This window comes from Schistocerca piceifrons, unplaced genomic scaffold (genome assembly GCF_021461385.2).
Source record: "Schistocerca piceifrons isolate TAMUIC-IGC-003096 unplaced genomic scaffold, iqSchPice1.1 HiC_scaffold_943, whole genome shotgun sequence".
Taxonomy (NCBI): domain Eukaryota; kingdom Metazoa; phylum Arthropoda; class Insecta; order Orthoptera; family Acrididae; genus Schistocerca; species Schistocerca piceifrons.
Window position 1 is genome coordinate 2,230,001 of NW_025729216.1, and position 10,000 is coordinate 2,240,000.

General features: G+C 58.1%; 2 non-coding genes and 1 pseudogene across 2 annotated transcripts; all 3 read right to left on the minus strand.

Moving 5' to 3' along the window:
* Positions 1-5,200, minus strand: part of LOC124772547 — a 7,747-nt pseudogene extending 2,547 nt beyond the window's left edge.
* Positions 5,201-5,388: 188 nt separating this feature from the next.
* Positions 5,389-5,543, minus strand: LOC124772723. Its single transcript, XR_007014188.1, has one exon. It is a non-coding gene; the product is annotated as a 5.8S ribosomal RNA (ribosomal RNA).
* A 351-nt stretch (positions 5,544-5,894) lies between these two features.
* Positions 5,895-7,803, minus strand: LOC124772967. The gene has a single exon (XR_007014417.1). It is a non-coding gene; the product is annotated as a small subunit ribosomal RNA (ribosomal RNA).
* Positions 7,804-10,000: the final 2,197 nt, after the last annotated feature.

The following is a 10,000-nucleotide window of genomic DNA, read 5'->3' on the forward strand; positions in this document are numbered from 1 at the left end:
GCCCCAAGACGAGTCCTCCCCAGGGCGAGACCATGGAAAATACCCGGGAGGATAACAGAACGAAGGGCAAAAAGCCGCTGCTGAGGTTTGAGTGGTGCACGCTTGATGATGTTCATCTGCTTCTCGACCTCCCGCCGGGGATGAAAAAGACTGCGTCCGCACGTGGAAAATTGCAGGCCTAGATACTTGAAAGTATCTCCCATCGCCAGTGCTGGGATGTTGTTCCCCCCAGCACGAAAGATGACAGTCTCGTCGACCTTGGTTTTCTTCTCCCGGCCTGATGAGACAAGGGCGAGAGAAAAACACTTCCGTGGGTTGACCTCGAGCCCGAGATCCCCCAGGGCCGACGTGGCGATGGTGAGAAGTTCCTGCAATCCATCACGAGTCTCGGCAAACAGCAGGAGGTCATCGGCGAATGCAGCCGCATTTATCCGCCGTCCAAGAATGCGTGCACCAATATGAGCAGGCAGGCGAGACAAGAGAATGTCAATGGACATGTTGAAGAGGATAGGAGACAGCGGGTCACCCTGCCGAACACCCCTCGAAGGCCGCACTAGATCTGACGACTTCCCATCCGCGCGGATAACCGTCGATCCCGCCTCATAGCATCCCTGGATGTAGTCAACAAACTCGACCGGCAAACCGTGGGCCCTTAGCACCGGGCCAAGGGCACCATGGGCAAGCGAGTCGAAGGCCTTTGACACATCCAGAGATGCCAAGTACAGCGAGCCGGCAGCTCGGCACGCCTGGGTCATCGCCAGATCTAGAAGAAAGGTGTTGTGAAGCATCCCATCCTGAGGGATGAAAGCCCGCTGGCGACCGTCCAACACACAGTAGCGCATCAGGCGGCCAACCAGAACCTTGTGAAAGGCTCTGGTCAGCACCGAGCACACTGTGATCGGACGAAAGTCAGCAGGGGATGCTGCGGCGGTCTTCTTGGGCAGCAGGGTTGTTCTGGCCTGAAGGAGTCGAGAAGGAAGGGAACGGGAAAGGAGGAGGAAATTAAGGATCTTGAGGAGAACCTCCCGGGGAAGGCGACGCAGTTGTGTCGGCGTGAGGCCGTCAGGACCTGCAGCAGAATTGCGAGGCGGGAGAGCAGCGGTGGCTTCTTCTGCAGAAATGGGAGCCCAGAGGTCACGGAAGGGCACCCTCTTCGAGAATGGCAGCAGCTCATCGGACAGACCCTCCCCACGCGGAGGTCGAGACCTGACACGTGGTGGAGAGAAGAGGTCTGTCCAAAACTCAATCAGCCCTGGGATGGATGGTGGCTGATGCAAGAGTGTGCCATCGAGAAGTCCGTTGATACAGCGTGCTCCGTTCTTCTTGAAAGCACGCTGGACCACCGCATACTCCCATCTCCTGCGTGCACGCTTCCGCTCTGGGGGCTGTTGGGTCCGCATACTTGCAGCTTGGTGGACGGCTGGCTCCCTGCTGCCTACTTCATCAAGAACAGACAGCAACATAGCCTGGATTGTTTCACGGCTAGTGGTGGGACCCAGAGCCACGAGATCATCAAGCGAGCGGAATCGGCGGTCTGATTGGGGAAGTTCTACTACAAATGACCAGATGGCTAGGTCAACATCTTCCCCTCGAGGTGGAGACTGTGGCAAAGAATGACTGACTGCAGGCTCGCTAGGAGGACCCTGAAGGCCGCGATCCACGCTAGTGAGCTCGGTGACAAAATTCGCCACCATGTCTTTGTAGGGCTGCGCTTTACGCTGACACTTAATTGATTCCAGCGTACGCTCGGGGAAGGCCTTTGCAAGTTCCTGGTTTAAAAATCTGCAACCCTGGGTGGCAAGAGTCGCTTCTGCATGGGCCAAACGCAGGAGCTCTTCCTGGGACCACCTGGCCTTCTTCCTCTCGGTCTTGATCTCAGCATTAGCAGCAATCGGATGGGCGCGACGCCGATGGACACCAAGTCCGGTCTTGGTGGAGAAGGACCGCATACAGTCAGGGCAGATGGCGGGGAGCAGCGCTCGACCCGCACCGGTTGGCTGGTTGGCTGGCTCATCAGCTGGCACAGGCGCTCCAGCGGGAGGCCTGGTACCACGTTTGCTTCTGTTAGTTGCACCAGCTGTAACAAAGGCAGGGGGGGAGGTAACCCCCAAGCCCGAAAAAGCACCCTGCTCTGTCGGTCGGGATACTGGAAAGGTACACCTACGCGAAACCTTCCACAGCACCCTCACGACTCCCGCCACTTGAAGGCCAGAGCTAGGATTTCCCACCGAGAGGCTAATTGAACCATCATCCACCCGACATCACAAGGATGCTGAGGGGTGAATCGAGAGGGTCCATATATTACGCATCAGGTGGGCTTTGAGAGTCATAGTTACTCCCGCCGTTTACCCGCGCTTGCTTGAATTTCTTCACGTTGACATTCAGAGCACTGGGCAGAAATCACATTGCGTCAACACCCGCTAGGGCCATCGCAATGCTTTGTTTTAATTAGACAGTCGGATTCCCCCAGTCCGTGCCAGTTCTGAGTTGATCGTTGAATGGCGGCCGAAGAGAATCCGCGCACCCGCGCGCCCCCGGAGGAGCACGCTAAGGCGGACGCGGCCTCGCAGCAAGGAAGATCCGTGGGAGGCCAAGGCACGGGACCGAGCTCGGATCCTGCACGCAGGTTGAAGCACCGGGGCGCGAACGCCGCGCAGGCGCGCGCATCCTGCACCGCCGGCCAGCACGAGGCCGACCAACGGCGAGAGCAGACCACGCCCGCGCTAAACGCCCGCACTTACCGGCACCCCTACGGCACTCACCTCGCCCAGGCCCGGCACGTTAGCGCTGACCCACTTCCCGACCAAGCCCGACACGCCCCGATCCTCAGAGCCAATCCTTATCCCGAAGTTACGGATCCAATTTGCCGACTTCCCTTACCTACATTATTCTATCGACTAGAGGCTCTTCACCTTGGAGACCTGCTGCGGATATGGGTACGAACCGGCGCGACACCTCCACGTGGCCCTCTCCCGGATTTTCAAGGTCCGAGGGGAAGATCGGGACACCGCCGCAACTGCGGTGCTCTTCGCGTTCCAAACCCTATCTCCCTGCTAGAGGATTCCAGGGAACTCGAACGCTCATGCAGAAAAGAAAACTCTTCCCCGATCTCCCGACGGCGTCTCCGGGTCCTTTTGGGTTACCCCGACGAGCATCTCTAAAAGAGGGGCCCGACTTGTATCGGTTCCGCTGCCGGGTTCCGGAATAGGAACCGGATTCCCTTTCGCCCAACGGGGGCCAGCACAAAGCGCATCATGCTATGACGGCCCCCATCAACATCGGATTTCTCCTAGGGCTTAGGATCGACTGACTCGTGTGCAACGGCTGTTCACACGAAACCCTTCTCCGCGTCAGCCCTCCAGGGCCTCGCTGGAGTATTTGCTACTACCACCAAGATCTGCACCGACGGCGGCTCCAGGCAGGCTCACGCCCAGACCCTTCTGCGCCCACCGCCGCGACCCTCCTACTCGTCAGGGCTTCGCGGCCGGCCGCAAGGACCGGCCATGACTGCCAGACTGACGGCCGAGTATAGGCACGACGCTTCAGCGCCATCCATTTTCAGGGCTAGTTGCTTCGGCAGGTGAGTTGTTACACACTCCTTAGCGGATTCCGACTTCCATGGCCACCGTCCTGCTGTCTTAAGCAACCAACGCCTTTCATGGTTTCCCATGAGCGTCGATTCGGGCGCCTTAACTCGGCGTTTGGTTCATCCCACAGCGCCAGTTCTGCTTACCAAAAGTGGCCCACTTGGCACTCCGATCCGAGTCGTTTGCTCGCGGCTTCAGCATATCAAGCAAGCCGGAGATCTCACCCATTTAAAGTTTGAGAATAGGTTGAGGTCGTTTCGGCCCCAAGGCCTCTAATCATTCGCTTTACCGGATGAGACTCGTACGAGCACCAGCTATCCTGAGGGAAACTTCGGAGGGAACCAGCTACTAGATGGTTCGATTAGTCTTTCGCCCCTATACCCAGCTCCGACGATCGATTTGCACGTCAGAATCGCTACGGACCTCCATCAGGGTTTCCCCTGACTTCGTCCTGGCCAGGCATAGTTCACCATCTTTCGGGTCCCAACGTGTACGCTCTAGGTGCGCCTCACCTCGCAATGAGGACGAGACGCCCCGGGAGTGCGGAGGCCGCCGCCCCGTGAAGGGCGGGGAAGCCCCATCCTCCCTCGGCCCGCGCAAGGCGAGACCTTCACTTTCATTACGCCTTTAGGTTTCGTACAGCCCAATGACTCGCGCACATGTTAGACTCCTTGGTCCGTGTTTCAAGACGGGTCATGAAATTGTCCAAAGCTGAAGCGCCGCTGACGGGAGCGATTATTCCGCCCGAGAGCATCCCGAGCCAACAGCGGCGCGGGTCCGGGGCCGGGCCAGGTAGGTCCGTCATCCGGGAAGAACCGCGCGCGCTTGCCGGGAGCCCGAGCGCCCAAAGGGGCGAATCGACTCCTCCAGATATACCGCCGGGCAGCCAGCCAGGACACCGGGGCTCTGCCCAACAGACGCGAACCGAGGCCCGCGGAAGGACAGGCTGCGCACCCGGGCCGTAGGCCTGCACCCAGCGGGTCGCGACGTCCTACTAGGGGAGAAGTGCGGCCCACCGCACACCGGAACGGCCCCACCCCGCGGCGAGTGGAAAGGCAACCGGACACGACCCCGCCGCGGATTGCTCCGCGCGGGCGGCCGGCCCCATCTGCCGAGGGCGGAGGCCAGTGGCCGGATGGGCGTGAATCTCACCCGTTCGACCTTTCGGACTTCTCACGTTTACCCCAGAACGGTTTCACATACTTTTGAACTCTCTCTTCAAAGTTCTTTTCAACTTTCCCTCACAGTACTTGTTCGCTATCGGTCTCGTGGTCATATTTAGTCTCAGATGGAGTTTACCACCCACTTGGAGCTGCACTCTCAAGCAACCCGACTCGAAGGAGAGGTCCCGCCGACGCTCGCACCGGCCGCTACGGGCCTGGCACCCTCTACGGGCCGTGGCCTCATTCAAGTTGGACTTGGGCTCGGCGCGAGGCGTCGGGGTAGTGGACCCTCCCAAACACCACATGCCACGACAGGCGGCAGCCTGCGGGGTTCGGTGCTGGACTCTTCCCTGTTCGCTCGCCGCTACTGGGGGAATCCTTGTTAGTTTCTTTTCCTCCGCTTAGTAATATGCTTAAATTCAGCGGGTAGTCTCGCCTGCTCTGAGGTCGTTGTACGAGGTGTCGCACGCCACACCGCCAGCCGGCTGTGCACGCTACCGAGAAAGTACCGGTATGCGAACCGCCAGGCGACGGGCGCGCATCGCACGTTTGAGGAGACGCGGTCGGCCCCACAGGCGGCCGCGACACTCCCAGGTCTGCGAAGCGGGGCAAACGCCGCGCGCTTCAGTATACGTAGCCGACCCTCAGCCAGACGTGGCCCGGGAACGGAATCCATGGACCGCAATGTGCGTTCGAAACGTCGATGTTCATGTGTCCTGCAGTTCACATGTCGACGCGCAATTTGCTGCGTTCTTCATCGACCCACGAGCCGAGTGATCCACCGTCCTGGGTGATCTTTTCTCGGTTTCCGCCGTCTCTTTCGAGACGGTCGCATAGGCGGGAGTGAGGCGTGTGGCGGCCCCTGTTCCAGCGTTCTGTGTCCAACGGCCTCACGGCCGACGGGCGTCGTACGGCTCCACACCGGAGCGGACAGGCACTCGGGCGAAAGTCATTCAAAACCGGCGCCAGGCGCCAGGTGCCGCAGGCCAGCCGCTCCAGCGCTTCAGCGCTCGTACCACACAACATTGCCGCTAGTTTTGAGAGGCACGCGTGGTTCCGCACGCGGCGCACGGCTACGGCGAGCCGTACAGGTAGCGTGTTGCGCGACACGACACGCACATCGAAAGACATGCAGTCTAGTCGGTAATGATCCTTCCGCAGGTTCACCTACGGAAACCTTGTTACGACTTTTACTTCCTCTAAATGATCAACTTTGGTCATCTTTCCGGTAGCATCGGCAACGACAGAGTCAATGCCGCGTACCAGTCCGAAGACCTCACTAAATCATTCAATCGGTAGTAGCGACGGGCGGTGTGTACAAAGGGCAGGGACGTAATCAACGCGAGCTTATGACTCGCGCTTACTGGGAATTCCTCGTTCATGGGGAACAATTGCAAGCCCCAATCCCTAGCACGAAGGAGGTTCAGCGGGTTACCCCGACCTTTCGGCCTAGGAAGACACGCTGATTCCTTCAGTGTAGCGCGCGTGCGGCCCAGAACATCTAAGGGCATCACAGACCTGTTATTGCTCAATCTCGTGCGGCTAGAAGCCGCCTGTCCCTCTAAGAAGAAAAGTAATCGCTGACAGCACGAAGGATGTCACGCGACTAGTTAGCAGGCTAGAGTCTCGTTCGTTATCGGAATTAACCAGACAAATCGCTCCACCAACTAAGAACGGCCATGCACCACCACCCACCGAATCAAGAAAGAGCTATCAATCTGTCAATCCTTCCGGTGTCCGGGCCTGGTGAGGTTTCCCGTGTTGAGTCAAATTAAGCCGCAGGCTCCACTCCTGGTGGTGCCCTTCCGTCAATTCCTTTAAGTTTCAGCTTTGCAACCATACTTCCCCCGGAACCCAAAAGCTTTGGTTTCCCGGAGGCTGCCCGCCGAGTCATCGGAGGAACTGCGGCGGATCGCTGGCTGGCATCGTTTATGGTTAGAACTAGGGCGGTATCTGATCGCCTTCGAACCTCTAACTTTCGTTCTTGATTAATGAAAACATACTTGGCAAATGCTTTCGCTTCTGTTCGTCTTGCGACGATCCAAGAATTTCACCTCTAACGTCGCAATACGAATGCCCCCGCCTGTCCCTATTAATCATTACCTCGGGTTCCGAAAACCAACAAAATAGAACCGAGGTCCTATTCCATTATTCCATGCACACAGTATTCAGGCGGGCTTGCCTGCTTTAAGCACTCTAATTTGTTCAAAGTAAACGTGCCGGCCCACCGAGACACTCAATAAAGAGCACCCTGGTAGGATTTCAACGGGGTCCGCCTCGGGACGCACGAGCACGCACGAGGCGGTCGCACGCCTTCGGCTCGCCCCACCGGCAGGACGTCCCACGATACATGCCAGTTAAACACCGACGGGCGGTGAACCAACAGCGTGGGACACAAATCCAACTACGAGCTTTTTAACCGCAACAACTTTAATATACGCTATTGGAGCTGGAATTACCGCGGCTGCTGGCACCAGACTTGCCCTCCAATAGATACTCGTTAAAGGATTTAAAGTGTACTCATTCCGATTACGGGGCCTCGGATGAGTCCCGTATCGTTATTTTTCGTCACTACCTCCCCGTGCCGGGAGTGGGTAATTTGCGCGCCTGCTGCCTTCCTTGGATGTGGTAGCCGTTTCTCAGGCTCCCTCTCCGGAATCGAACCCTGATTCCCCGTTACCCGTTACAACCATGGTAGGCGCAGAACCTACCATCGACAGTTGATAAGGCAGACATTTGAAAGATGCGTCGCCGGTACGAGGACCGTGCGATCAGCCCAAAGTTATTCAGAGTCACCAAGGCAAACGGACCGGACGAGCCGACCGATTGGTTTTGATCTAATAAAAGCGTCCCTTCCATCTCTGGTCGGGACTCTGTTTGCATGTATTAGCTCTAGAATTACCACAGTTATCCAAGTAACGTGGGTACGATCTAAGGAACCATAACTGATTTAATGAGCCATTCGCGGTTTCACCTTAATGCGGCTTGTACTGAGACATGCATGGCTTAATCTTTGAGACAAGCATATGACTACTGGCAGGATCAACCAGGGAGCTGCGTCAACTAGAGCTGAGCAGCCGGCCGCCCGGGAGTGTGTCCCGGGGGCCCGCGCGAACACGCAAGCGTCCGCTCAATCATTCTGCAAACAGGAGGAGGCTGAGCTCCCCTGCACAATACACCTCGAAACCCTCTCAGGTCCCGGCGGCGCGCAGCGCCGTCCCAAGTACTTGGTCGGGTTCGAGAGAGGCGCAATCGCCCGGAGTTAGGCGAGTAGACGCTTTCGGTGCGACCACCCGTGCTCCCAACTGAGCTTGCCGCTGCCGACAGAGACCCGGGAGCGTGCTGTCGTGGCATTGCCGGCGGCAGACAACACGCGCCACCTACGGTGACCGGCAGCTCCAACGCCAGCGCCACAGAAGGACAAAAGCCCCACTTGGGTGCCGAAGCGAACTCTCCCAGCACAGCGCACGCGCCAACACATCCGCACAGCTGCGATACAAACCACCAGCGAGAACCGCTGGGGCGACCGAGCAGCAGACGGCGTCGCGGCGCCGAGCGCCGGGCGGCGGCGCATCCTCAACGCACACAGTCCTCAATCGGACCAGCACACTGAAGATGTCCACCGCGCTTCGCACCGGGCCCGCGAGGACCTACTTTGGCCGCACGGCGCCGCGCGCAGGGTGCGCCGGCGCGCAGCTGCGACGCCTGCCGCGTCCGTCGGCCGGCGCGCCTGCCACTGGCCGCCCCCACCAGCCGGCTGTAGCGCGTGCGCCCACGCACCGCGCGGCCAGCACGCCGGGAGGCGCCCCCTCACCGGCCGGGGACGGTCCCACCCAGCCACCGCCGCGTATCGCTTCACACCCAGATGCCGTTCAGTTTCGTCGGCATGGTGGGTATCGCTGGAACAACCGGTTAGTACCTCAACCTACCGTCGCCATCACCGATTCACCCCTAGCGAGAACAACCGCACCACAACGGGTTACCATTTGTTCATTTGCGTAACTTCACCAGAAAACGTATGCGTCCATCGCCATTTGCAACTTCCACGATTATTGCATGCCTGTGTCAGGTGTCACACCACACTACGTCTGCCCACATACACGCAACAAAATGTGCACGCCTAGACAATACGTGGAAGGTGGCCCCCGTACGTATGCGATGTCCATTGCTCGAACGACTGTCAACCGGCCTCTGTAGCATGTCGCAGATATGGAACGCGGTGCACCATGCTATCACGGTGTGTGAGGAGAGACGACTAGGTCCGAATACATCAACAGACAGCTCATGCTGATCGCCATCCACGGCGTCCGTTCCTCCCACACGTCTCTATGGCGTACCACACTGCAATCCAGCTGTCATAGGGAGACGACACGTAGCTGCGTGCACAATATTTGCACTGTATGGTCCGCCGTTTTTGGGCGCAGTCGTTGTACGGTCACACATGTGCCACGATGTATCATTCAGTACATAAGGACGAATGTGCAGTACAGATTGTGGTTTACGCGTACGACATCAGCGGACAGTTGACACAGGCCGCACCACAACGTAGCCTGAGTACGTCGCATGCGAAGGGCATTGAACATGCAAACTTCTCACCAACCAGCTTGCGAAGGCAGGGGGCAAGGTGGGGACGTGGGGAGGTGTGGGGGGGGGGGGGGGGCGCGGCATGTACGTCCTGCTGCCATCCACATTACAGTGTACAGCAGGAGCATGTGGAAAGTCAGCAAGACTTGCAAGGTGTTTAACATGAAGCGATACACAGGGGAGCGGGCAGTGCGAGTAGCGAACTATATTGCGAGGGTTGCGGGTGGGCAACACTACACTAATTGAACGAGTCGTATAACAATTACAGAGCAGGTTTAGGCGACAACGTGGGTTACGTTAGCGGACAACGTGGGTTACGTTAGCGGACAACGTGGGTTACGTTAGCGGACAACGTGGGTTACGTTAGCGGACAACGTGGGTTACGTTAGCGGACAACGTGGGTTACGTTAGCGGACAACGTGGGTTACGTTAGCGGACAACGTGGGTTACGTTAGCGGACAACGTGGGTTACGTTAGCGGACAACGTGGGTTACGTTAAGGCACAACGTGGGTTACGTTAAGGCACAACGTGGGTTAGGTTAAGGCACAACGTGGGTTAGGTTAAGGCACAACGTGGGTTAGGTTAAGGCACAACGTGGGTTAGGTTAAGGCACAACATGGGTTAGGTTAAGGCACAACATGGGTTAGGTTAAGGCACAACATGGG